At 30.7% G+C, this 7,500-nt stretch overlaps 4 non-coding genes across 4 annotated transcripts; 2 read left to right on the top strand and 2 right to left on the bottom strand.

The window, feature by feature from the left end:
* The first annotated feature begins 2,358 nt into the window (after window positions 1-2,358).
* TRNAC-GCA (transfer RNA cysteine (anticodon GCA)) lies at window positions 2,359-2,430 on the top strand. The gene has a single exon. It is a non-coding gene; the product is annotated as a tRNA-Cys (tRNA).
* Window positions 2,431-5,512: 3,082 nt separating this feature from the next.
* Window positions 5,513-5,586, bottom strand: TRNAD-GUC (transfer RNA aspartic acid (anticodon GUC)). The gene has a single exon. It is a non-coding gene; the product is annotated as a tRNA-Asp (tRNA).
* Window positions 5,587-5,905: 319 nt separating this feature from the next.
* On the bottom strand, window positions 5,906-5,989 carry TRNAY-GUA (transfer RNA tyrosine (anticodon GUA)). The gene has a single exon. It is a non-coding gene; the product is annotated as a tRNA-Tyr (tRNA).
* A 1,105-nt stretch (window positions 5,990-7,094) lies between these two features.
* TRNAT-GGU (transfer RNA threonine (anticodon GGU)) lies at window positions 7,095-7,166 on the top strand. Its single transcript has one exon. It is a non-coding gene; the product is annotated as a tRNA-Thr (tRNA).
* The last annotated feature ends 334 nt before the right edge of the window (window positions 7,167-7,500 follow it).

The following is a 7,500-nucleotide window of genomic DNA, read 5'->3' as shown; positions in this document are numbered from 1 at the left end:
CGAAAACTAGCAGTTCGCCCTGTCAATCCTCCTGGGCCCAAATAACTCAATTTTCGCCCATGAACTATTTGTGTCAATGGATTAGTTCGATCTAAAACTTGAGATAATGGGTGTAATCCGAAAAAAAGATTCAAATGTGGTTGTTAATGGAGTTGAAGTTACCAAATTCTGAGGAGTCGGTATTAATTTATGCCTAATTGCTCCACATATAGTTCCTCTAACCATATTTTCTAAACGAACTAGAGCCAATCCGAATTGATCTTGTAAGAGATCCGCAACAGAACGAATCCGTTTATTTTTCAAATGATTCATATCGTCAAGTGTACCCATTCCAAATTTAAGTCCAATCAAATGATCTGCAGCTGCCAATATATCTCGCTGTAACAAAAATGTATTGTTCTCAGGTATATCAAGATTAAGTCTCTGGTTCAGATTTCGTCGACCAATCCTTCCTAATTCACATCTTTGTTGAAAGAATTTCTTTTGTAATTCCTTACATAAGGATTCAGAAAATACCGGATCTCCGCCTACACAAGAAAATTGTTGATAAAACTCCAAAATGGCATTTTCTTTTGATCTAATTTTTTTTTTCTCCTTATCATTCAGGAAAGACAAAAAAATTTCAGGGTAGCAAACATTCTCGAGAATTTCTCTTAGATTCGAACCCATAGCTGATGATAGAACTAGAATAGATATTTTCTGTTTCCTACTCACACGAGCCCATATCCTTGCTTTTCGATCAATCTCTAATTCTAATCTTCCTCCCCAATCAGATATTATGGTGCCGGTATAGACCGAAATTCCGTTATGGTCCAATTCTGACCGGTAATAGATACCGGGGCTTTGCAATATTTGACTGATGACAATTCTGTATAGTCCATTTACTATAGAAGTTCCCAGGGAATTCATTAGAGGAATGTTTCCAATCAAAATTGTTTGTTCTTGCATATCCCTACGGGTTTTCCAAATTAATCCTGCGGATACGTATAATTCAGAAGAATATGTGAGTGATTCATATACAGCATCTCTTTCTTTTATCAATGGTTCTACCAATTTATATGTTTCCACAAATAATTGAAATTCAATTTCTTGATCTGTATCTTCAATTTTTGGAAACTTAGAAAGTTCTTCTGTTAAGCCATGATCAATGAACCTACAAAACCCTTCAAATTGTATCTGATTAAACGCAGGTATTGTAGACATTCTCTCATTTCCACCCCCAAGCATTTTATTTATTTCCCATTTATAAAAAAAATCCCATTATTTGCTTAAAATGGATCGATCTAGCAATGATGGAATTTATATTATGTTTACTGAATCACATGAAATTTTACCTAACTTCATAGGTGTAATAGATGTAATGCATGAAATACATATGAACGTAGGAATAAAGAGACTTTGATACTCAAATTAAATTGGAATTTGCAACAACTACAAATGAATTGGTAAATTCTATTTAGAATTATGGAGTTTTGTATAAAATATCTATATCAAAACAAAAGTGAGTCAATTTCTACCATTATTATGATATTCCAATCGGATTGGGTACTATAAATAGATTCGGGATTTGATCTGAAGAAACAATATAGAATTTTTTTTATTAACAACATGGAACTTTTTCGTAGATTTCACTGTTAAAAAAAATTCGCATAGAAGAGAGATATTTTACCTATACCTATATTTTTTTTTAGTAGAATTCGTAGAATGCGATTGAAGTATGTATAAGGACTTGTATTTATTAATAAACATGTGCAGATATATATATATAGTTAGTTATATATATCGCCTCCTTTATTACAGTTCTATGGGGAACATCACATGTCGTACTCTATCAAAAATTTATATTTTCTATTTAATGATAATGAAAAAAAAATTCTAAAAACAGAATTCCGAACATTTCCTATAAACATCTTATATATATATAAGATATTAGATTTAGATAATAGTAATCGTTTATGTTCTGGGGTTTACATATACTCATAATCGCTATTAAAATTGTCATTAATAAGGATTTTTTTTATGGTTATGGAAACGAATCAATACGGATGGATTAGTAATGATTAGTTATCTATCAATTTTTATTTATTTAGGTAAGGTATCCATTTTTGGATTGTTTTCTTATATCATTAGGGAAACCGAATTTGCAATTTCAATCCAAGAATCATTTATGAATTCACAGTCAATAGTTAAAGTTAACGGTTCCCATTTGTCCTGATTTTTTGCTTTTGTGAATGAAAATCCACATTTTTTTTTCAATAGAAAAAGCAAAGTTTTGCGGTTTTTTCGTTTTAGATATTGTGTGTTGTAAGATACTATCTATCTAAGAGATAGAGCCAATCCAATATTTTGTATCGTTTTGGCGGCATGGCCGAGCGGTAAGGCGGGGGACTGCAAATCCCTTTTTCCCCAGTTCAAATCCGGGTGTCGCCTCAGCAACAAACAAAAGAATCAAAATACCCTCTTCTGTTTTGCTGATATAACTTTATCATTTTTTTTAGAAGAAAAGCATCTTTAGATTTGCTTGATTCTAAGCATCGTTGGGGTTCTCTAAAATGTTATAAATCCTTGCGTATAGGTTTCGTTTCCAGAATTTAGTAGAGTAATGAAAAATAATCGTTAAATCTTGAGATGATAGCCCTTCGACTACTAATGTAGTGTCTACTCATTGGGTCTTGAATTAGGGAATATAATTTCATTTTTCCTTACGGAAAGGAGGAAGATACTTGATATACGGACTCATGAAAGTATCTGAGTACTCGAGCATTCAATCAATATTATATTGAATGAATAATTGGCTTTTTTTTTTTATTTTAATCTTAAAAAAAGAACTTATTTCTTTTCGATAAGCTCTAACCACGCATGTAATAGGCCATCCCATCTTCCGATTGTCTCTATGAAACAATCGGGGGGGACAGTAAAGATTAGATCAAATGAGAAAGGAATAATAGTAGGGTTATGTGATAGATACTATCTTGATTCTCTATTTTGAGACTTTTTACTTAATGTAATGAAATGCAGGACAACAAAAGAAAGACTAGGTCTTATTATTCCTACATGTTACTAACATTCTTTTGATACTTCCAAGAGTTTTTCTGCCTCTTTTATTTATTTGTACTGAATTTTTTCGATTATACTAGAAATCATATAATAACTTGGGATAATTCGATTTTTTGTATTGTTTCATCAATGGTGTTGTGCCCGAATCTCTTTTTGACTATGCGCTAGTGATTCCACTATTATTAGTGAATAATAATTATTAGTGAGCAATAATGGAATAATTCTTTTTTATTCATAGAGATAGGGGACATAATTCACATGGATATGGTAAGTCTCGCTTGGGCTGCTTTAATGGTAGTCTTTACATTTTCTCTTTCCCTCGTAGTATGGGGAAGAAGTGGACTCTAGAAGTACTACTAATTGAAAAATAAAACTGTATTGTTTTTGGTTTATTTTATAGATCGTTTCTGCAAAACTTTTTTTCTTTTATTTTGAAAAGTAAAAAAAAAAAGAGTTCGGATTATAAGTTTTTAAGTGGATCCATACTTTCAACACGAAAGAACATAGACATAGTGGTTGTCCAATGAGATACTACGCATAATAATATACTACCTCATAATAAGATAGTACCTCGGGGTAGCCACCCACATATTACGTGCTTACCACTTCTTTTATTTATTATTATTAGTATTTTAGTTATTTTCAAAATAGGATTTTTTCTTGTTTTAGGGAACTCATTTCATATCATGCTTCAAACGTTAAATAAAAATGGGGGTTTGCTAATTCTTTTCGAAATCCGAAGATAAAAAGTTCCCATGGAACCGAACTCCTGGATCATCTGTCAACTGCTCAATCAATTACTTCTTTCGAATGCTAAAAAAAAATTAGTGGCCTTTCGATTATTTGATTTCAGATTCATTCTAATCAACATGAATTATGAAGCAAAGAAATAGAATTGGGCCACTATGTATATTAGATTAATATTACATATATGTAATTGATATGATATCTATATATAAATAGAAAGATATATATTGTATATTCATCTATATTCAAATTGATCGATATTCAACCTCTATTTTTATAGAGTACAATTTTATATTTATACACTTCAATAACAATAATAGATAGTATGGTAGAAGGATTCATATATTTCTTTCTACCATACTATCGGATCTTATCGAATACTTCTCTCGTAGAATACTGATAATTCTAGTCCGCCAATTTCATTTAAGACGCGAAATTTTAATGCTTTTCATTTTTCTTATCTTCAATCATTGATAAGAACTAAAACGTCAAGGTTAATTCAAATTAATCACTTTGACTGATTGTTTTTACGTATATTATAAGTAAAAAGGCGGTCGGAACTAGAATGAACAGTGCAGTAGCAATAAATGCGAGAATATTTACTTCCATAATATCATCGTTTCATTTTTTATTCGCAATAACTCGGGATTTAATCCCATAGAGATGATAAATGTTTCGCTTGTAAATTCAAGGGGATGCGTTGCATCTCGATGATATCGAATCGTATTAAAATATCATGAATAACAATATCGGAGCTATCAAATCGATTCATCGTCGAGAATTGAATAGTATAACATAGGAAGATCTTTTATCCATACCGAATTTAAACAAAATGGGATTCCTGATGCAATCAAGAATTTCGTTACTTTTTTTTATTTATAATTTTTTGCATTCTTTCTTTTCTATAATCTACTGCCCTCTTATTCAATGCAATCATCTGATGAAGTCTCATCAGACTACCTTTACCCTTACATTGTTTATAAACAAACTCAAGCAAAGAATAGCAGCGAAATTCAAAAAAGGAAAAGGAGGTAGGTTCGAACTAAACTCCTTCCTTTTTTTGTACTTATAAAATCTTCTTAAAAAAAAGAAATAAAAACGAAACTTAAACTTTCAAAAATTCTTAATTACCTCACTAAGAGAGATAGATGGGATCCTTGTTTGTATTAATATCCTCTTTCCTTGAATTAGTAGTGGGACGTATATATCAAAAGTTAAGTGTTAAATTTTAATAAGATAGATTATTTCAAATTCAAATTAGTAATTGAATTTACTAATTGAGGTTACAAAAAATCGGAGCCAGAACGGATATATTTTGCTTTCAGACGAAAAATTAGATCAAAGTTTACTATGTAAACTTTATTTTGTATCGTCCAAATTCCCTTTATGTATGTGCTTTCCGGAAACGTATAGTACTCTATTTCATTAGAAAAATCGGGCGTAATCAACTAGACCCAGTACGCCTTCGAATCCTGAATATGATGCTACCAATAATTGTGGTAATTCACATATGGCACATATGTCTTTCTCCCATCAATTAGTACTCGTTGAAGAAATCAAAATTCCCATATTTTTTTGTTGAAAAATGTGGAAAAAAAATAAGAGAGATCCCGTTTGGAATAAAATTCAGTTATGTTATTTGTTCTCTCTTTCACAGGAAAGGAAGAGATTAATTGATGTATTTTTTTTTTATTGGATTTGGATCCATCGGGACTGACGGGACTCGAACCCGCAGCTTCCGCCTTGACAGGGCGGTGCTCTGACCAATTGAACTACAATCCCAGGGAAATAAAGTGTACAACATATGTTGTTGATTTAATTTCCTTCAAACCTTTCTATGTAGATTTTTGATTCGAATTGTCATATTCTACCAGACAGAGACGCGAGTAATAAAGTAATAGATTGATATGCGCGGAGACATGGACTTTAGTGTGAGAAGCATGGATTAATATTTATTTTTTCGTTATTGTAAAATTGATTGATTATCAATCTGTCAATGAATAAAAAAAGAGTTTTTTTTTTTTATTCTTTCATATCAAGTCAAGTATTTCTGTAGAAGGACAAATAGGTTATATCATTTTATGGTGGATACGCGATATATTGGGCCGAGCTGGATTTGAACCAGCGTAGACATATTGCCAACGAATTTACAGTCCGTCCCCATTAACCGCTCGGGCATCGACCCGGGAAGAATCAATTCCAAGCTTGTTGATAATCCATGATCAACTTCCTTTCGTAGTACCCCTACCCCCAGGGGAAGTCGAATCCCCGCTGCCTCCTTGAAAGAGAGATGTCCTGGACCACTAGACGATGGGGGCATACTTGCCCGACTGCCATCATACTATGATCATAGTATGAATAGTTTTTTGAAATTGTCAATATAAAATAAATATAATGGGACTAATATGATGCAATTCGACGTATTTTTCTTTCTTTCATTATTCCATCGAAATTTTTTTATTTGTGATTTCTATTTATGAATCGTTCATTCTAATCACCATTCCCCATATAATTCTATATAGAAATTATTTTATTTTAAATTGCATTTTTTTTTTATTTATTTCATTTAAATAATATACATAAATTTGCAAATTGGAATATATAGTTATATTACTTATATTATAGAATATCAAATGAAAATAGTGATTAGTAGTGATTAGAGGAAACCTCTAAAAATAAACAAAAATAATAAATATTAGAAAAAAAAATATTCTTTTTTTATTTTATTCTTTTTTTATTTAAATAATACGAAGGCTAGTACCCTTCGGGAATTGGTCTGCCATATGCTATAAACAGGATTAAACTCCATTTCTCATACTTTCACTCATTGATTCACTCATTGTTAAGATTAGGTTAGGTATATTTCGATCTCACACTAAGCCAAGAAATTAAAAAACGATAAATTTTGAAATCTGGGGATAGGGATCAACAAGTTATTGAAAATTTTTTTTCTCGCCAAATAGAATTGCTTTATCAATGATTCGGTGAATGTATCTATGTTCAATTCGTGTGTGTACATGTATGAATCAAATTCATTTCGTTAGGATGGGGCTCATCAATTTAATTAGGGATCGGTCGTATGATGAAACAATTCATTGCATTGATCAAATCCAATATCAAAAAACTATTTTACCTATACTCATTAGATAAATCCAATTTTTCGTTACTCAATTGAGCGACTATGTAGATAAGATATATTTATGTACATATCTTATTATTTATAATTTATAATAATTATATACACTCAACTCATCGTGGCTAGTGTCTGACTCAGAAATTGAATCAAATAGGCCTTTTTAACTCAGTGGTAGAGTAACGCCATGGTAAGGCGTAAGTCATCGGTTCAAATCCGATAAGGGGCTTTGGCTTTTTTCATAAAACTCCAGCCGTAGTATTCATATTTGATTGAGGGGAGAATAGACGACATATTGTTTTTTTTTTTTGTAATAAAAAAAGTACAAACCCTATCATTTTAATTTCATTTTTTTTTATAAAAAAGTTATCTTTAATTATACCAAGTTATTATTATAATGAATAATATAATAGTAATTATAGTTAGAAACTCAAAATTAGAAATTATATAGTGACACATTTTTTTATTATTTTGATTCTAGAATTTCTAATTCTAGAATTTATATATTTTCTTATTCTATAGAATATATAAATTCTATTATTTTTATTCTAGATTCTATTCTA

This window comes from Cucumis melo, unplaced genomic scaffold, assembly GCF_025177605.1.
Source record: "Cucumis melo cultivar AY unplaced genomic scaffold, USDA_Cmelo_AY_1.0 utg000965l, whole genome shotgun sequence".
Lineage (NCBI taxonomy): Eukaryota > Viridiplantae > Streptophyta > Magnoliopsida > Cucurbitales > Cucurbitaceae > Cucumis > Cucumis melo.
This window is presented reverse-complemented; position numbering and strand designations above follow the sequence as displayed.